This window comes from Camelus ferus, chromosome 9 (assembly GCF_009834535.1).
Source record: "Camelus ferus isolate YT-003-E chromosome 9, BCGSAC_Cfer_1.0, whole genome shotgun sequence".
Classification (NCBI taxonomy): Eukaryota; Metazoa; Chordata; class Mammalia; order Artiodactyla; family Camelidae; genus Camelus; species Camelus ferus.
The window spans coordinates 23,066,116-23,087,214 of record NC_045704.1 but is presented as its reverse complement, the minus strand read 5'-3'; the positions used below and the strand labels follow the sequence as shown (position 1 = coordinate 23,087,214).

At 49.2% G+C, this 21,099-nt stretch overlaps 1 protein-coding gene across 3 annotated transcripts in view; it reads left to right on the top strand.

Annotated features, from left to right (window-relative positions):
• Positions 1–761: 761 nt before the first annotated feature.
• Positions 762–21,099, top strand: part of CHST8 (carbohydrate sulfotransferase 8) — a 120,453-nt gene continuing 100,115 nt past the window's right edge. For all 3 annotated transcript variants that reach the window (XM_032486191.1, XM_032486190.1, XM_032486192.1), the window contains exon 1: positions 762–1,281. The gene's annotated coding sequence lies outside the window, so the exon portion shown is untranslated. The remainder of the gene's footprint in view (positions 1,282–21,099) is intronic.

The following is a 21,099-nucleotide window of genomic DNA, read 5'->3' as shown; positions in this document are numbered from 1 at the left end:
GTGACGGATTTAGTTTCATATCGTTCCTGTGAAAAGCCAGACTGCCTTCCTTCCGGGCACCTGCTTGCCCCCTGCAGATGGGGGCTGCCTCTTCTCAGGAATAACAAGGACCGAATCAGAGCATCTCACCCACCCCCTTTATGTCCCTGCTCTGCCCTGGCGCTGTGTAGCTGTAGATCTGTGACGTGCCCACTCTGTTGTTGAGGGTGTTTATGCAGAGGGGTTGGTTGACCCACGTTGACCTCGTTCACAACCCCTCCCTGCTCTCAGGCCCGTGACCCAACAGGAATTTCAAGGAGAGCCTGGGTCATGGGGCACTTCCAGAGCCCCAGGAATTTGGGGATCGGTCCGGACACCAGGGCTCGATGCTGCCCAAGACCTTGACCGAATTCCACCGAGGCTGTAGCCAAGGGATCTCACGGAGTCTTCCTGGGATCAATCCTCTGCTTTTCGCCCGCCCCACGCCCCCGCCGCGTCGGGTCACAGGCGCGCCCTCCTGCCCAGCGGTGGTCACGGCCCGCTCCGGTGACGCCTCGTCCTTTGCCCGGGTCGGCGCCGGCCTGCGACCCACCGAGGCAGTGGCAGCACTCTGGCTGCGGTCTGGAGCCAAGTGGCAGCCGGGAGTCCGGCTCTCAGGGAACCTGGGAGACAGGCGCCGCCCCCAGCACCCCCAGTCCCACCCCCGTGGCCGCCGGACCGCGCCCAGCGGCGTTTCACTGCGAGCGCGGGGCCCCTGAGGCCGCCGGAGTCGCAGAGCGCGCGTGGGCGCGGCGCGGATGAGCTCCCGGGAGGGCCGAGCAGATCGCAGGAGTGATCCTCTCCCGGCCCGGCCACCGCCGTAGCCTACACCACCGCGGGGCGGGGCCCAGGCCGGGGGCGGGGCGCCGGTCGGGCGCGGCGCTATTTCCAGCCTCGCCGGAGGCTCAGCTCGCACTTCTCTGGGAGCCCTCCCTGTGCGAGAGCCGATCTGGCTGCTCCGTGAGGAGAAGGGAGACGGCGGCGGCGGGAGGCTGGAGGTGGGAGGGGGATGGACGGGGGCCAGTGACCGAGGAGGAACACGCCACCGCGCCCTCTCCCTTTTCTGCGCGCTCCGGCCGCCGGCCCCACGCGTCTCGCCTGACAGACCTCACGGGGCTCCGCTCGGAGCTGGAGGAGGCACCGGGCCCGAGCTGGGGCGGAGGTCCTCCCTGCAGCCCGTGCGTCCCGGAACGGAGGATTCGGCGTGGAGGACCGCGCCCGGGCTGGAGGCGTCCGCGGCCCCGCGAGCGCCGGCTACGCCAGGTAAGTGCGCTGCGTCCCGGCCCCACTCCTGTCCCCGCCCTATGCCAGCTCCCGCCGGGAGCGGCGCCCCGAAAGGTCCCGGGAGGATCTGGGACTGCACTGCGCCCCAGCCTTGCGAACCGACGCGGATAAGAGTCCGAAGCCGTGGCGGAGATAGGGCGCACGGGGTTCCGGTCTGGCTGCACTTTGGGGACTGGCTCCAGTAGCGGGAACTTTAATTAGACTTTTACTTCTTGGATTTCACTCGTCGCCGCGCGTCTGTGAACTGCCACCCCTTGGGCTCTCTAGGTCCCTGCGGATCCTCCGCTCCTCTTTCCCGCTGTAGATGCTGGGCACGGGGAGGCAACGTCCGGCTCCGAAAGGGCGGGGCTGGAGTCCCCGAGGCGCCTAGGGCTTTCCCGCGCGCTCGGGACTGGGACTCGGGGACCGGTTGTGGCGGGTAGGGGCGAGACAAGAGTTCGAGGCTGCCTTCTTGGCTTCCTGCCGAACGGCGGAAGGTGCCTTCCCATTCCATCGCATTCATCCCCATCCCGCGACTCTCCCGGGCACCCGCCTGTTTTGAACTCGAGAAGAGTGTGTGTGCGTCAGTGATCGTGTGAAGGTGCGTGCGTGCGTGTGTCCAGGAGTGCAGGCGTCGGAGTCTTGGGCGGCTCCGGAGGAAGGGGAAAGGATACGCTTTGCCGCGGGACGCAGCCGAGCTCTGGCGGCGGCTGCGACTCCAGCTGCTGGCTGCTAGTTCTGCACATCAGTTGTGGTCTCGCAGAGGCAAACCCAGACAGGGGAAGGCGAGTTTCCGGGGTTTGACAGTGCCAGTGCTGGCGCTTGGGTCAGAAGTGACCCCTCTCTCTTCCTCCGCGCAGGACTCCTGCCGCCCTAACTTTCGCGGTACATCCGGGCTCCAGGCCCAGCGACCCCGACCAGGAGTGGACTCGGCATCGGTGCAGCGCCCTGGGCACTCATTGCCCGGCTGTCTGTCCCAGCCGGTTATTGGGGGCCAATCTTAGGACTCCCTGGCCCTCTACAGCCTCCGGTATCGCAGTGGACCCCGGGTCCTTGGGCCCCCTCCCAGCTGAAGCCTGAGCCGGAACTGGCTACACTAAGGGGAGCCGGCTTGGCCCTCTGTATCCGCTTGGCCGGCATCTGGCCTGGCAGCGGAGCCTGAAGGAGAGGCCGGTGAGTGAGGGGACCAGTGTTGGGGATGAGGAGGAGGCGCGGGGGTGTTGCAGAGGGGTAAGCGGCAAACTAGCCCCTTCCCCATCCCTGGGCTGCTTACAAGCTGCACTACCAAGCCCACTCTCTTTGGCTAACCTCTCACATCTAAGTTCACCTTGACCCTTGCTCATGGGATGGAGAACTTTTCCTAAGTCCTGCCTTAGAGCAGTGTGGCCTCTGAGGCAAGAGTGGCCTTTAAGAGTCCTCTTTAAAATTTCTCAACTGTCATGGCTTCTTCTGCCCATTCTCTGCCCCTGTCCCAAAGGCAAGGGAGACAGGCTATCAGAAAGGGTGACACTCTGGTCCCTGGAGGAAGCCCTATTTTCATTCAGACAGCCTACTACGACGTACAGCAGGACAGGTTCCGGGGAGATTCTGGGGGGTGTGGAAGCACATCCTGGAGACTTCATCAGATCTGCCTCTGCGAAGTAACCCACAGTGGGGATAAAATTCAGACCCTAAAGAGAGTTGAGCCACGTAGGATGATCGATAATCCAATAGCAGTTGAACACAGAGAACCTCCAAGTCTGACCCCATCTATTGCCTGGCCCATTTACCCTGGGAATCAGGGGAGGCATAGCTTATTTATTTATTTACCCGGAATCAGACTCCACAAGAGTGAATTATGTTCCCCCAATATTGATTTTTAAAAAGACCCCAAATTAAAAAGTCAAGTCCTTTCTTAAAGCAAGGTCAAGGATTAATCATTTATAGAGAGACATCAATCAGCCAGTGCCGGGGCTCACTTCTAAATTGCCTGAGTGGGTGAGAGGAACATCTTCTGATTTTTCCTGACTCCGGCCGGGAGAGGAGCAGCTTTGTCTGACCTCCTGGACTGGGCAGAGCTTTCCTGGACTGTGACCAGAGGAGGATGCTTTGTAACTCAGCCTGCTATTTGAGATGCTTTTTTAATCTTGTAGCCAGAATACCACTTGGGAAATTTCATGCATATTTGCTGTGTTTCCATAATGAACATTTACTGATTACAGAGTATCAAGGGAATTTCATTTTTTTAAACATTTATTCAAATCTCTGTTTATGTAAGCTAATAAGTCTGGGAAAGTTTGGTAACTACTTTTTCACCCTGTGGTTGTTCAGAAAGTGTGCCTGGTGGGCTTGTCTCAGAATTCCCCTTCAATTCAATTAAAAGGAGGAATGTCAGATCCTCTTGATTCGGAAACATTGTCAGGCTCCTTCTCTGCTCTTTCCTCTGGTTCGTGCCAGTGGTGGCCTGATAGGCTTTTTGCGGTTTTGCTGATCGAAGAGATGGGAGCTTAGAGCTTTTATCGTTGTTTGCTGATGCATCCGGTTAAAGACACCTGTGGTGGGCACTGGAGTCTTATGGGGGCTGTTAGTTTACTTATGGGGGGTTGAGGTGCCCCATCTCCTGCCTGCTGCCCGACCTGGAGTCTGAGACTTCTATTTTAGCAGGTACCTGCCACACCTCCCTGATTTATCTGTGCATGGCAGCTACAATGGAGAAAGGTGGAGCAGGGAGGGAGCCTATGGGCGGGAAAGTGGACAAAGGATTATTGCAGCTCCTTTGTGAGTAACTATGGCAATTAGATAACACTGTGAAACAAGTACCCAGCCTTTCAGCTAATCAGAAGGTAAGGAGTTATAAACAGGAGGTTCATGTAGTGCTGACCCAAGGAGATCAGCGCAGCTCTGACATGGGACAGTGAGAAATAAAAAATAAATGGAGGATAGTTGTCTGGATGTGTATGTGGTGACTATGTCTGGATGTCTGGGAGTCTCAGGAAGTTTGCTGGGGGCAGGCAGCCTGCGTGGGAACAGTGTGGTGACAGTAGGCTCCCCGGCACTGTCTTTGGAGTCTTCGCCGAGACTCGTCTGACTCCAGAGCAGCTGTGTTCCCTCCCTCCTGGGAAAAGGCTGCCCAAAAGCAGAGGAAACCCTTGGGCTCAGACAGCCGGGGACACATTAGCTCAGGTAGCAGAGGACACGGGAGACGCCGTCTCATTTCTTTCTGGCTGGAGGATGTGTGACCTGTGCGGTCGGTAAATCACTGTGGCAGAAGATGAGACTTACAAATTGGTCATGGGAAAAAGTTGTGACTTTTACCCTTTATGGAACTTCCTGTCATCTGTGATCGGGAGCTCTGGTCTGCGCCTGCTGGCCACAAGTGCAGCCTCGGCTACCGGCAGTGGGGAAGCCTGTGTCTAGGCGGGTTGACACCAAGAAGCCAAATTATATCTCAAAAGCCACCTTTTGGGAGGTCAGAAAGTGTTTGGAGGCAAGGGGCTAGGAGCGCAGACAGCTGCCCTCCCAGAGGCCTGGGTCTTGGCATTCTTAACTCATACCCTGAAGGACGTGCGTTTCTGGGAAATCAGTGCTCCTTGCTCCTGGTGACTGAGAGCAAGACACCCTGTCCCTGGCAACCCAAGGCCAGAGCTGGCCCTGGTGAGTGACATTTATTTGAACTAAATTAGAGTTGTCAGCATTGAAACCTGATGCCAAATAATGCTCCATCCCACCCTCCTAGCATCAGGCTCATTGTCACTCTCCATTTTGCTGTCAGTGAGCGTTTATGAGTGCATATTAACGTCTGTTCCTGGGTCAGGCTCTGGGGAAGGCCAGCCCGAGAGTGGCCGTGCCCTGGCAGGGTCTGCAGATGGTGGGATAGAGGCTTGCTTACCATCCTCTCATCGCACACTGTTTCACGCTGCGCCAGACAACACCATTACTAGTGTTGTCTAGGCTATGATAAAAGTATAAAGGAAACATCTGGGTGGTTATGAGATATAAAATAGGATGATCTGACCTAGGCTGAGGGCTCGGGAGGACCTCCCTGAGGAGGTGACTGACTCTTCAGCTGAGCTCTGAAGGAAGAGCTGGAACTAAGCATGTGGGGGTGGGAGGGGGAGCTTCCTGGCACAGAATGTGAGTGAGGGAGGGAGATCGTGGAGCGCCATCCAGGAGCTGTGGGAAGACCCATGGGGCCAGGAGAGTGGAGGAGACACAGGCCATATAGGGCCTTGCAGACGGGGGGAGGGACTTGGGACCTACCAGCAGCTGAGAGTAGGGAGCCCAGTGGGGGGGGGGGGCTGCAGTAATCCTGGAGGAGGACGGCTGTGGTGCTAAAGAGGGGTGGGTGGACATGAATCTGCCAGGGCTTGGTGCTGGGTTAGGTGCCGAGGGGAGGTGGTGACTTCTGGATCGTGACTGGGTGCCCCTTGGACCAAAATGTCCAAATGCCCATTCACTCTAGTTGGGTTATATCCTCCAGGGCCAGGGAGGGAAGGTCAGGCAGCCACTCATGTGGCCCTGCCTCTGTGCCCCTGCCCAGCTAGCCCACCTTCCAGCTTTCCCCTGAGCCCCTGGACCTTCTGCTCCCTCCCACCATGTGTTCACCATTGAGCCCTGGCTCATGGCAGGCACTCAGTAAGTGACAGCCCAGTGCCAGTGTTCTCTTGTGAGCGTAGGCTGCTCAGACACCCACCTGCTGGCCAGAGGTGGCCTCCGCCTGTGTTTCATCCACTTAACTTCCCGGTTCCCTGGTAGGTCCTCAACCTCCCACCCACTTGTATTGTCCTGGCAGCTAGCTGGTGCCTGCCCCAGAAAGAACTCCTCTCCTGTGCCCGCCCCTCATTCTCTGTCCCCTCTCCTTCCCTCCTCCCTGGGGAGTCAGGCTCTACCTGCTCCCACCCTCTGCGATGGGCACGGTCCTGAGCTCCCAAACCCCCTCCAAAGCCAGTGAATTCCTTGGGGCTGTGTGAGCTCAGCTTGGGCCCTGGCTTCCCCGTGGACATCAGCTGGGTCCCTCTGGCTCTGTCTTCCAGAACTGGGGTGGGGGGAGCAATTCTGTGAGTCACCCTGCATCCCATTGGGCCTACGCTGCTGGCTTTGGGCCCTGAGCCGAGCGGCCGCTGAGCTGCAGGCAACAGCCCAGGTCACTGTCACCCTGTCCTCACTCTGCCTGGACCTGAGCCAGTTCCTCCCTGGCTGGGCTAGACTCTGGGACAGAAGGGATGAGAGCCAAGGAGAGGATGCTACAAGGTACAGATCTACTCCACGGGCTCCAGGCATCTCTGGGGCTGATTCCTCCAGCCCCTGGGCTCTTTGCCTGGAGTGTGGCCTCACCAGATGGGCTTTCTTTCTATCCTGGCTGCTGCCTTCACCACCGTGGACCGCTGGTCATGCTCTCATGCTCATCAGCAGAGCCCCGTGCCAGCAGCCCCTAGCCCAGGCTCAGGCTGACTCATCCTTGGCATACTGGTCGTCCCCACCTTCAAGGCTGCCTCTTCTTGGGGGCTGACTCATCTCCCTGGACAAGACCCATCTGCCCAAGCCTGTAGGACACTGAGACCCTCCTCCAGCCCTGAGATGCTGGGGGCTGTGCAAAGGGGCTTTTCTTCCTGTGCGCCTGAGGGAGCATCCAGAACCCAGCAAATTCTGATGGGGGTCCCTCGTGTGCAGCACCTCCTGCCGTGTCGGGAGGAAGCTAGCTGAGCTGGTGCAAATACTGCTTTCTCCTGTGCCTGGGCCGTGATGAGCTCAGCATGGAGAAGGTACTCAGTGATTGCTGCTGGCAGGCGGAGTGAGCTTAACTGTGCCGTCTGTCTACACCGTGGCCAGCGTGTGATGCAGGTACTCTGTCTACACCAGCTGAGCCAGTACATGGTGCAGACAGTCTGTCTACACTAGTTGAGTCCAGGGTGAGCACTGGAAACTTCCATTTAGTCTGTGCCTGCCTGGCTCTCTATAGGGTCTTTGCACAGGCTCTGAAACGCTCTCTGGCTTTGGGGACTTCCCTCAGGCCTCCGCTTCCCCTTGGCCATGGCCCTGCCCATCAGGCTCTGTCTCCCAGAGCTGGGGTGGTTGAGCCCAAAGTGCAGTGCAGTCTGTCTACACTGACTGAGGCCAGTTCATGGTGTAAGCCATCTGTCTACACTAGTGGAGCCAGTAGGGGATGCAGTCAGCCTGTCTGGGGCTCCTTCTGACACTTTCCCCAGGAATACTCTTTTCTACCCCTTCCCTTATAAGGAGCCTTACTTCCAACGGGCTTTCCTTGAGGGTTCCCTCAACTTTCCCACGTCTTTTTAGGATCTTTGGCAGAGGTGTGGCCACTGGGCTGGAGGTGGTGTCACATGGGGTGTGGGGACCTGGTGCCGTATGGTGATCTCACCTAGACGCCCCCTCCCCTGTCACTGTGCTTGGGGGCTGAGCCAGCTGTCAGTGGTCATGGCCCCCTGGGCATCCTTTGCAGCAGCCACTCCTGCACATTTTTCTCATGAAAGTCTTTTAAGCATGGATGACTGCCTTGGTGTGCAGGGTGAACCGCATTTCTCCAGATTGGGTCCATCTTGCCATCTCCTGCTTAGATTTTGGGCCTCCCCATCCATGGATGTTATTTTACCTCCTGAGGGTTGGCCTCATGTGCAAATTTAATCTCATGACCTTTCATCCCTGTGAAAACACAGTCTGCCTCCATGAATTAAAGTGTCAGTGTGCAGCCATGGCAACCAGCTCCACCCCTCACCCCACCCCATGCAGCCATCTCAGGGTTGTGACTGAAGCCAACACCTGGAGTCAGACTGCCTGGGTTGAAATCCCAGCTTCACCATGTGGTCCCTCTTGGACTATAGACTCAGTTTCCTCATCTGTAAAATGGGGATGACAATATTGCCTAGACCTCACAGAGCCGTAGTGCCTAACAGATAGCCAGCCCGCAATAAATGGCAACCGCCGTTATCACCAGCATCAGCATCTCCTGTGTTTGGTCTTTCAGCCAAGGCTCAGTCCTTCTCCCTCTCGGATGCAAGGAAGCATGTTGATCAAGGGCCTTGTCTGGTGATGTGACAGAGGCTGAGGGGGCATGTGGCTCCACTGACTGATGTCTTCTTTCTTAGCAGTTTCCCATGGATGCCTTTTCCCGGACTTGCGTTCAGTACATTTGAAAACTTTATTTGAAGTGCTGTATGCACACTGAAAAGCTCACAGATTGTGTGTACAGTGCAGTGAATATCTGCAAACAAAACAGGCCTGTGTGCCCAGGGCCAGAGCAGGAGTCAGAAGGTGGCCAGCATCCCTGTGATCTGTTCCTGATGCTTCCCTTCCAGCACCGGGAACCGCTCTCCTTACTTGTGATGGTGTGGATTGTTTTTCTTTGTTTTTAAACTTGACAGCAGTGGAGTCATAAGTCTGTGTACCTTTGTACATCGTGTCTGTGAGTGTCACCCACGTTGCAGTGAGGAGTTGTAGTTTGTTCCTGTTACTGTCTAGGATTCCAGGGTGTGAAGGTGCACCGTTGTCCTGTTGATCGACATTTGGATCATTCAGAGTTTGGGGGTTTATGAACAATGCTGCTGGGACATTCTTGGATCTCTTGGGCATATATACAGGTTTTAATAAGATATACCTCAAAGAGACTTGATGGGTCTCAGAATATGCATACCTTCATCTTTTGTAGATGCTGTCAGTTTCCTAAAGTGGCTATACTAATTCCCATGGCGCAAACCATATATGAGTGCCAACTGCTCCACATCCTTTCCGGCACTTTGTGTTGTCAGTCTTTTTCATGTTAGCTATTCTATGAGCATGCAGAGTTATTACACTGTGGTTTTAATTTTATTTCCCAGATGACTAATACAGTGTGTGTATATATATATATATATGTATATATATATATATTTTTTTTTTTTGCCAAGGATATGTTGAAGTTGAAAACATTTTTCAACAAATTTGAAAATTCACTTCCATCTCCAAATTGTGTCTTAAATGTCTGGGGTGCTTGTGGTTCCCTCAGCCATGCGGGTTTGAAACCACCATGCTCTTAGGCATGGGTGGAATAGACAGGTGTTTCTCTGGATGAAGCTGGGGACCTGGCCACCTGCCCCAGAACCACCAGATGGATTTCCATGGTCCATCAGTCTCTCTGGGGCTTGTCTTTCTTTCCCTTCACAGATTCCAGGAGCATTGAGACTTCCTGTCTGTCACGTGCACTGCTGTGTGCCAGCGCCTAGAATGGTCCTGGCACAGAGTAGGGCCTTGTAAATACCCACTGAATAAGAGACAGAGGATGGAGTGTTGCCTGTTGGCTTCTGTCCTCTCCTACCCCAGCTGACCTGACAGGGATTTGTTGGAAGCCTGGGTTGCTATGGGAAGGGCTCTGGAGGGTGTCCCATCCTGATGCTCTGTTCCTATAAATGACCCCCCCCTCCTCCAAAGTCATTTTCCAACCGAGGTCTGCGGTTCCGAGCCCCAGGCTCTGTGCTGATGCCCCCAGCAGCCATGCTCACCCTCAGCGCTCCAGGCGCTGGCCATTTAGGAGCATCCCTTAGGGGACCTCATCCCTGATGGGCTCACCTGTCATTGGGTCCCTCCAGAGAAGCCTGAAAGCCCCGCTGAAAGCAGCACTCCATCCCTGCTCCACGCAGCCTCCTCAGCTTTGCAACACCACCTCTTCACAGATGACATGAAAAGGGCATAAATGATATGCCCTCCGGTCAAGTGAAAGTCAGAGCTATGTCTGTTACCAGCCCACCCACTCCTGCCCTATCACATTTTGATGCGGACTATGATAAAGCCTTTCTTTGGGCTTGACTAGTTCCCTTTCTCCTCAAGGGTGGCATAATTGTTTGGAAAGCAGCATGGCTGGGGGCATGAGAGTTCTGGGTCAGACCCCTCAGGTTCAAATCCAGGTTCTTTTCTTATTTCGTTTTGAGACCAGCTGTTGCCCCTGAGGGAAGATTCATACCAACTCCGATGCAAACAGTGGAGGCTGACTGGGAGAGGCTGAGATCTCTGAAGTTGGGGACCGAGAGCAAGGGATTCTGGTTGGGGCATCTGCTGGGGACTTCACAGAGGTGGGAGACCCAGGCTGGTCCTCATAGATGGGAAGCGGGGAGATAACACCTCATGGATCACTCAGTGTCAGCCTCGAGGGACCAAAGCATGAAGTCCTCAGGGAAAGAGGTGCACTGAGCCCACAGGAGACTGTGGTCTAGTTGACATGACACACAAGTGTATAGAGCAGTGATCAGAGTTCATTGGTGAGTTATGGAAAGCTTCCTGGAGGAGGCGTGCTTGGGACTGCATGTTAAAGGCAAGAGAAGAAAATTTTATCCTGGTGCTGGTAGAAATTCTCTCTAAGCTGCGGGATCACGGGGGCAGGGACAGTGTGAACCAAATACCAGTCGCTTTAAAATAGGGCAACAAAGAATCCATGACACACACATTGTTTATGCGATGTGGAGGCGGGTGTGCAAAGATGGAAGAGCTAAAAGCAGTTTGGGAAAAACAACACCTTTTTTTTTTTTTATGGGAAGACAGATTAGAAAGGTTTATGCTCTTCTGTGATAACTAATATGAAAAGTTTATCAAAGTTAAAAAAAAAAACCTTGACGCTTACTCCAAAATTGATTTGAAGAGTTGGCAGATTTGAGGAATCGTTCAGTAACGTTTTATGAGTTGATGCTAATTTGATGCAGCAGCCCCATGCATCGCGCCAATTTACTGCCAAACCAACATTAAGCACGGACCTTTCGTGCAAGGTTTATAGGCGGACAGCTCATAAAGATGCATGCTTGACAACGATTCTGCTTCTCTTAGAATGTGCAGTATGAAGTGTTTCTCAAAACCCAACTAAATCGCCCTGGCCTTTTACTCATAAACAATCTCTGGGGACTTCAGGCCTGGATCCCATGCAATATTTCATGCAATATTTCACCAGTCTGTGTCCTGGTACATGGGGAGCCTATGTCTCCAAAAGTCCCGGGTACTGGGCAGTGGTAGGAGAGGGAACCCTTTGGGCTGGAAGATGCCCTAAGGGACCACTTTGGAAATGACTTGTTACCCAGGTCATGGGAAGGCTAGTGACACTCTTCCTAATGGGATCTCCTAAAACAAATCAAGGGTTGCACCTAAATGAGATCAGTGACCCCAAGGAAATACATTTCCTGCTTTCGTTTTTGTTTCCCAGGCTGATGTGTGATGGATCACTGCTCATTACACATCTCTCTTCATCCAAACACGCTGTCAGAGCCTCGTCAGTAAGGAGATCACTGAGTTTGTTTTGCACGCCTGAAAGTGTTTAACAATAAAAATTATCAAAACTCCTGTCTTGCACCACTGAGAACCCACTGCTTCTGTTTTCCACAAAAGAAAAGTGGACTTCTGTGGTGTCAGTCTGCATCACGCCCATCCCTGGGTTCCGCCGATCCAGTGTTAATTACCCGGGTTTAAATAGAGAAGGTTGCTGTAGGGGGGAAGTGCGCAGACCGCTGTCAGCACAAAGCCTCGTGGGGTTTCGCAAGGGAAAATTTGATCTTGGGCAAATGTCAAGGCGTTTTTGAAATCTGTGTTATGCTATCAGCTCATTGCCAGCATAGGGCTTCATCTGGATTTCATAAATATTGTATGGGGTCCTTTTCCTGCCACCTCGGCCAGCTGGAGAACACAACAGCCACCCCTCCTACACACGCACACACACGCACATACATGCACACACACACACACACACACAGACACCATCGCAGTCGCAATTTATTGCAGAGTTGTCATGAAAAGCCAATTGGTGATATTTCAATCACAGTGTTCTTGTAACAAATCCCATTCAAATTCCATTGGAACGGGAGTGAAAGCTTCCTCCTGCTGCTGGGAGAATCGTATGCTAAATGTAGCCTCCTAGGGCCCTGGCAGCCATCCAGGGCTTTGTAATTTATAGTTCTCCTTCCTGGTTCTCTGAGTGACCTTGGAACCTCCGTGCTGGTGGATTTCTTAGGCTTACACGTTGCCCTCTCTTGTCGTCCTCTCTTGTGAGAACGTTTCCCATGTGAGCGCTTCCAGCACCCATCAGGCTGGCGCTTGAGAGAGAGGATGTGATCAGGGGCACCCAGGGAACACAGAGCGGGTGATTGGAAGATTGCTTGTTGCTGCTGACCTTTCCTCTGAAATTTATGTCAGCCACGAAACAGTCCAATATTGTGTTTAGAGGCAGCCTGCGGGTGACAGGAGCCTCTCCAGCCCCAGCACACAGCAGGTGATCCTGGAAAAGAAGGGGAGGGACAGTCTGCAATTACATTCATCAGCTCTTTTTGGTTGAGGAATAAACAAAATGGCCCAAACTGCTGCTGTTACAGATTCTCGCAGAGGAGTGGCGTGTAGGAAAGATTAACGTACAATTAAAACCCGTGTACTGGTAAATTATAGGGTGACAGCTATCTAATGCAAACACCGCAGACGTGTAATTAAGAGGAGTTACGGGCTCTCGAGGATGGATTTGCTGAGGAAAGTGCTAGGGAGCTGTCTGTGGAGCTGGAAGGCCAGGACGCACACTGGGACAGCGTCGGGGGGTGGGGGCCAGTGCAGGTGGTGAAGAGGACCCCCCCCATGCAGCATCCGGGGGACAGTCTGGGATGTGAGGGGACCACAGCTCCTTTGGGTGGCGCAGCCTGCCTCTCCGACGTCTGCTGGGTCTTGTTCCAGTCTTCCAGCCCTAACAGGAGCTATCCTGCTCTCCCCCTCCTCACCTTTGGCTTTGTGGCAGTTAGCACCCATGGATGTCTTTTTTTTTTCACGTTTTTAATTCCTTCTGCTTTGTCAGCTTTTTAAGGAATATGTTACATTATGTGGAAATTGGATGCTAACAAGATTTGTATGAATAAATTAGACTCTTAACTTTTTATGTTATTACAAAATTGAAATGGACTCTAATGACAGTCAGAATTAATGTTCTGTTTCAAATAAATGCTGGGATGTGACTGAATTTTCAGTGCAGTCTCCTCCTCTTGTGTCTCTAGCTCTTCATAGAAGGCTTTGCCTGAGAGAGAGGAGTCTCTCAGGGATCCCTGACCCCTTCTGCTGAGGCTGCCTGTAGCACTCAGGCTGGCACTGTCCCCAGCACTCAGGCTGGCACTGTCCCCCTACGACCCGTCCCTGACCATCCCCCCCACCAAGTTGTGCTCTGCCCACATGCTCCCATGGGAGCTGCTGGGAAAATCTGCAGCTGATGCTTCTAGTGGCACCCCTCCCCCACCAAATTGGAACTGCCCTTGGCCTCAGGGGGTTCCTTGCCCAAGGCTACACTCATCCTGCATCCAGTGACTGGTTGTGTCCATCCCTGCTCCAGAGCTCCCTGTGGGACCTCTTCGCAGAGCCCTTCCCAATAAACCCCAGAATTCCCAGGGAACTCAGTCCACAACACTGGCTCTCAGGGATTTCAGTTTTCCTAAACCAGTTGTCTTCCAGGTGAGTCTCTTCTGCTGGGATCAGAGTCCCCGAGGACCAAGATCGTCCTTTCTGCTCTATGTTCCCTTCTTGAGCCCAGAGCTGAGGTGAGGCACTGACAAGGTCTTGGTCTCAGTCCAGGTCCCCCTGGGTAGGGTCTGAGCAGCAGCAGGGCCAAAGGGCTCCCCGAGATCTGAGCTGTCACACCACTCGGCTGTGGGTAGGAGGCAGACTTGGAAGGATTTTCTGCAATGAAAACCATAATGTCCCAAGGGGGCAGGTCAGAACAGGGGTCAAGGGCACCGGGATATGGAGCCTGGTTCCCACAGCTGACGGTGGGAGGGGAGAGGGTCCTGGTAAAGTGGGGAGAGAGCATGATGTAGCGCAGACATGGAATAGCCCAGGTGTAAAATTCTGCTCCCATTGCAGTCAGGCCTCTTGAAAAGGAAGTGGTGCAGTTTGGGATGCCCGGGGACACCTGCCCTGTTGGAAGGGTGTCAGGGAACTCAGCGCCAGCTGTCACTGCAGAAACTGGTTGGGGTTTCGGGGTAGCCAGATATTCAGATATTCAAGAATGGGTAGATTTTTATATGACATCTCTCCCCTTCTGAAATCTGGAGACGAATTCAGAATTTAAAATCAAAGTCTTCCACCGACCAAACCATATACCTGTGAACTGCATTTGGCTTCTGGGCTGGAGGAATTTGGAGCCTGGAGCTTCACTGGCAAGGTGAACAGTTCGCCACCTGGAGGGTGAGAGCCAGAGCCCCAGAAAGGGACAGTAACTGCCAAGGCTGCAGGCAGCTGTGGCCTGCCCAAATGTAGCCTCTGTCCTGGGACCCCAGCCCCCGCCGCCATCTGCCGGAAGGGGGCTCTCACTGCCGGGGCTGCAGGCATCAGGTCGCTGGCTGAACCCCTAGTGCAGTTGGATCCAGGCAAGTCCAGCCGTGGCCGGTTGGGCCACTCAGCTTGGGGTTTGGTGGGTGAGTGGGTGGCAGAGGGGCATCTCACCTTGGCATTCCTGCCTTCACCATCACAAGTCTTAGCAATTCCCTGCAGAAATTCTTTAATAAAAGCAAAAAGCAGAATATCAAAATCTTATCACCCAACCCACCCTCTGGATTTGGGGCTCCCGTACGTTGTCACCAAGTGGGAGGATCTTATGTTTAAATCCCTTTATGTATATAAACTCATAAGTCATATTCATTTTACTAAAAAATGCAATAATAATTTTTATGCCTACTGCATCTAAACTGTTTAATCACTTTATGCACCACGAATGCCTTCCCCTGGGAATGGGTCTCTTTCCCTCCTGCTTTTGACACCTGCACAGCATTCCTTGGTGTGAATTTATCATAATTTGTATAAACCGTTCCCTGTTGGACATTTTGGGGGGAACCTCATTTTTGTTTTTCAATTTTAAACAATGTTGACGTGAGCGTTCTTGCTATATTCCTTTGTGCCATTTCAGGATACATTCCTGGAAGTAGAATTGTTGACTCAAAGGGTAGGCTTGCTTTTAAGACTTTTAATACTTCCTGACAAATCACCTTACAGAAGGACCCAGTGGTGCATACCAGCAAATCCTCATTTTTAAAATCTTGGTCAATTTGACAGGTTAAAGAGAGGCATGCTTGTTGCTTTTTTAAAATAACTTTTGTTTTCATCAAAGTAGTATGTATGTGTAGTTTTAAAAGCACAGATAATAAAAAGTGTGTAATAAACCCAGCAGTTCCCTGCTTCATTCCTCAACATCCCTCCCAGTCTTGCTCCCCAGAGACAACCCCCAGGAGCTGTTTCCCTGGCACGTATTATGACTTCTATATTTATTTCCACATCACATGCGTGTACTGCAGGTGTAAAATGGCCAGCCAATTGTCCCAGCATTATTTATTGAGCTCTCACTCTTTGCTTACTTACTTTTTTTAAAATGCCAGCTTCGTCATTTGCTTAATTCTTGTATTCACTGGGGCCGCTTTGGGACTCTTCTGGTTTAGTCTGTCTATTCCAGTACTAGAACCCACTATTTTAATAAGTGGAGCTTATGAACACATTTGTAACATCTTAGAGGGCAAGTCTCCCCTCATTATTTTTGTGTGAGATCACATGTTTATTCTTTTAGGTACACTCTTAGAAATATCAGCTCAAATCTCACATAGTATCCCGCAGAGATTTGTACTGGGATTGTGTTTCATTTTAGACAAATTTAAGATTAATTTGCAGATAAATTGACCTTTTACTTTATGTATTATGTTTTACCATATTGAGTCTTCTGGTTCACTTACTCAACAAATATTTATTGAGAACCAGTTGTGTGTCAGGCACTGTTCTAGGCACAGGGGATACACCGGGAAACAAAGCAGAGGAAGATCCCAGCGCCGCCTCCCCCCCCCCCCCCCCCCCCCCCCCCCCGTGAAGCCAACATGATAGTTGCTCTGAAAAGCCAAGCAGGGTAAAGGGGATTGGAAGTGCGGGGTCAGGGGGAGGGGATGGGTGGGTCAGAGTAGGCTTTGTTGTGATTGTGAGATTTGAGGGAAATGAAGGCACAGGCCATGCAGATGATCTAGGCCAGTGGTTCTCAAACTGGGGCAGTTGTGCCCCCCCAGGGGAATTTGGCAACATCTGGGACGTGCTATTGGTATCTAGTGGGTACGGGTGAGGGATGCTCTGACCATCCTCTGATGCACAGAACTGGCCCCGCAACAAAGAATTGTCTGGCCCCAAATGATAGTGCTGAGGCTGAGAAATTCTGATCTAGGTGAAGATTTTCCAGGCAGAGGGGCACTGAGGGAAAGTCTTGAGGCAAAATTAAGGAACATCAAAGAGGTGAAGAGATGGAGGGGGAGGGTAGCTGGGAATGAGGTCATGGGTGGGAGGGTGGATGGAGAGACAATTTGGGTTATACAGGGCAGGATAAGGCATTTGACTTTACTTCATATGAGGTGGGATTTTAAACAGGAGTATGTTTTGAGAGCATCCATGATGAAGGACAAAGAGAGATGGCAGTCTGTTGCAATGAGAGATGATGTTCTGGGTCAAGATGGTGACAGTGACATGGAGAAAATGAGGTCACATTCTGGATATACTTTGAAGGCAGAGCCAACAGGATCTCCTTATGGATTGGATGGGGGTGTGAGGAAAAGAATGTTTTTGTCTGAGCAACTAGAAGGATGGAGTTGCCCACAACTGAGATGGGAAAGGCAGTAGGCAGAACAGGTGTTGGAGGGGGTTCAGCTAAGGACACACTGCATTTGAGATGTCCTGTACACATCGCACTGCAGATGTTGACTCTTTGGTTGGATATATGAGTCTGGAGTTATAGAGAGAGGTTAGAACTAGAGATATAAATTGGGGGGGGTCATCAACAGATGGTTTTTGAAGCCATAAGACTGATTGAGGTCAGTAAAGGAGTGAGTGCAGATAGAGAAGAAAAGAGAACCAATAACTGAGACCTAGAATTTTCTAACATGAGGCAGTCAGGGAGATGAGGAATCAACAGAAGAGACCAAGAAGTGACCAGTGAGATAAGAAGAAAGCAGGAGAGTGTCATGACCTAGAAGCCAAGTGAAGAAGATATCTCATGGAGGAGTGTGTGTCAAATACTGGTGACAGTTCAGGGAAGATGAGGACCGAGGATTGACCAATGGATCCACTGTGTTCCCTGGCAAGATGGCGTTGGTGGGAGGAACAATGTTCTGGTTTAAGTGGGTCTTTGAGAGAATGGCAAGAGATGAGATGGTGAATGTGGGTAACTCAACGTTTTGCTGAGAAGGAGAGCAAAGAAATGGAAAGCTAGCTGCTGAGGGAGGAAGAGCTGAGAGAGGGTTTTTTGGTTGTTGTTTGGTTTTTCTGATGGGAGAAATAACAGGAAATGTTTATGTTGATGGAAATGATCCAGTAGAATGTGGACAATTCTACAGGTAGGAGAGGAGAGAATTGCTGGAGCAAAGTCCTTGAGAAGGTTGGAGAGCATTGGAGCTGGTGGAAGTGGAGGGATTTGCTCTGGGAGCACAGACATGTAACCTCTGACAAAAGGATAGAGAAGGCTGAGAGGGCAGAATCATGGATGCCCAGATGGTGACTGGAATCTGGAATTTCTCTGTCTCTCTCTCTCTGTCCCCACCGGCCCCACATAACTTTATTGAGATTTAATTACATACTATATCATTCGCCCATTTAACATGTACAATTTAATAGTTTTCAGGATGTTCACATAGTTGTGCAACCAATTCTAGAACATTTTCATCACCCCCCAAAAGAAACTCTGTACAGATTAGCAGTCACTCCTCATTTACATGTCCCCTAGTCCTATACTAATCTACTTTCTGTCTCTATAAGTGTGTCTATTCTGGGCACCTCATATAAATTGAATCATTATACGATATATATATGTGGTCTTTTGGTTTTTGGCCTTTTTTTCCGTAGCAAAATGATTTCAAGTCTCATGCATAATGTGACATGGCATTCTTTTTATGGCTGAATAATATTCCATTGCAATGTATATACCACATTTATTATTTTAGCCTTTTATCAGTTGATGGGCATTTGAAATGTTCCTACCTTTTGGCTTTTATTAATGAGGCTGCACTGTACACATTATGGGACAAGTTTTTTTTTTGTGAATGTGTGTTTTCATTTCTTTGGGACATATATAGAGGAGTAGAAATTCTGGGTCATTTGGTAACTCTGTGCTCAGCCTTTTGAAGAACTGCCAGTTTTCCAAAATGACTGTACCACTTTATATTCCCACCAGCAATGTGGGTGTTCTAATTTTTTCACCTCTTTACAAGTTTGTTATTGTCTGTCCTTTTGATTTTAACCATCCTAGTGGATGTAAAGTTGTATTTGATATTTGACATGTATTTAGTATATTATTTCATTGCAGTTTTGATTTGCATTTCTCTAATGATTAATGATGTTGAACCTTTTTTCATGTACTTATTGGTCATTTGTATATCCTTGGAAAATGTCTATTCAGATCCTTTGCCCATAAATTGATTTTTTAAATTATCGAAATTATAAAAGTTCTTTGTATATTCTGGGTACAAGTTCCTTATCAGATATATGATTTGCAAATATTTTATCCCAGTCTGTAGGTTATCTTGTCACTTTCTTGACAGTGTCATTTGCAGTGCAAAAGGTTTTAATTTTTATGAAGTCCAGCTTATCTATTTTTTTCTTTTGTTGCTGTGCCTTGGTATTGTATCTAAAAAGGCCTTGCCTAACTCAAGGTCATGAAGATTTACTCCTTTCTCCTTTTTATTTATATATGTTTTAAAATTTAATTTTCCTTTCTAATTGAATTGGCAAGTCTTCCCAGGACAATATTAAATAGCAGCTGGCTTCCCTTGTTCTTTTCCTGATTTTAATGTTTCTAATACTGTCTATGGGAAAATATTTTCAGAACTTGAAAAACAAAGTGTCCCATATTACTAATGTTTGTATATAATCAAGGACTTCTCCCTCTCCTGCAAAGGTTTAATCTATCTATGGAGATAAATATGGTTTTTATCCTTTGACCTATTGATGCAATAAATTATATTAATAGATATTCTAAATCTGAGCCATTCTGTAATGCATTTCTGGATTAATCTTAATTTATTGGGGTACATAATTATTTTATTATACTGCTTGTTCAATAGCCAAAGTTTTATAATTTCCTTTGTGATTCTTTGACTCATGAATTATTTAGACTAACAAGCATTTCAAGGGCAAATTTTTCTTTTCTGCTTCCCAGTCTTGCTGCATTTTAGCCAGAGACTGTGGCTTGCATGCTATTGATTCTTTAATTTTAGTTGAAAATTGTTTTGTTTTCTGGTTAGTATATGGGTTTTTTTGTTGTTGTTGTTGTTCCATTATGTTTGAAATAATGCATACTATCTAATTGTTGGGTGCAGGAGTCTACATATATCTTTATGCATTCTTTAGCTTAGTCTTCTTGTATTGCTTGCATCTTTATATCTTTAAAGCTTTTGACTGCTTAATTTATCAATTTCAGAGTGAGGTGTATTGAAATCTCCTAATATGGTTATCAACTTGTTGATTTTTTTCTTTTTAAACTTATCAACTTTTTGTCCATATTTTTTTAAAAGCTATATTATTAGTTGCATACAGGTTCAAGATTGTTATATCTTCCTAGTGAATTATCTTTTTCTTTGTGTAAGAACTCTTGATTCCCATTGATGCTTTTTTACCTTTAATTTTGTTTTACCTTGTATTACTATTGTAAAAACCACTTTTTCATTGTCTTTTATGTGGTATAGCTTTATAGCATTGCTTGACTTTCCACATTGCTGCATCATGTTTTGGAACTTTCTCATAGCAAGAATAATGTGTGTGTGTGTGTGTGTGGTTGCTGGTGTATTTGCATTCTTTTTTCTGTTTTATTTTGTGTTTTCTACTTTTCTTTCTTTTTCAGTGTTTCTTTTTAGAAAACCTTTTCTGCTTTCTAAAAGATTGCTTGTATTTTATTTTTTCCTTTTTGCTCCCTCTATTGATTTGAAAGTTACACATTCTCTTCTTTATTCTTTCAATGATTACCTTTAATTTTTTAATATACAGACTTGCCTCCACTCAGTATGAATTAAGTAAAAATCTCTACCTTTCTCCAAAGCAACACTATAATTGTAGAACACTTTAATTTTGATTATAGTCCCATCCCATATATTTTGTCTAATTTTAGAACTACATTGTTAATAAATGCCCCAATTTTAAAATCATTATTACTATTATTATTATTTTCAGTTAATGATTATTTTGATTTACAACTTTACCAACTTTTTGCTCACCTTTGCTTATTGCATCTTACTCCTCTCTAGGTTCCATTTCTAACTACCCCTCATAACCCTTTAGTAGTTCTTTCAGAGAAGACCTGTGTAGAAGACCAAAGACTCTCTGGAACTTTGTTCATTTAAATATGATTTTGCCCTTAATGGCTAAGCTGGGTATAGAATTCTGGGATGGTAGTTGTGTTCCTTTAGCCTTTTGAAGACTTATTCCTTTATTTTATGGTTCCTACAATTCCTCAGAGAAGCCTGGAGTCAGTCTGTCTGTCCTCTGTAGATAATGTCTTTATCTCTAGTTGTTTTTATGATTTTTCCTCTCTGTTTTGATATTCATCAGCTTCACTTGGATATATCTAGGTATGTAATTTTATTTCTCCTGCGTGGAAGTTGAAGTGCGTATTTATTCAACCTGATGGATTTCTTAAGTTCTGAAAAATTTTCAGTCATTGTCTCTTCAAATAGTTCTTTCCCTTTCTTCTCAATATTGGCCTTTGAAACGCCAACCGCATGGATAGGGACAGTATAGCATGTGGTTCAGAACATGGACTCTGCAGATAGCTCTGACTCTACTTCAGTGCTTCACAGCTGAGGAAAATTTCATAAACTCTGTTTCTCAGTTTTCTTGTCTATAATT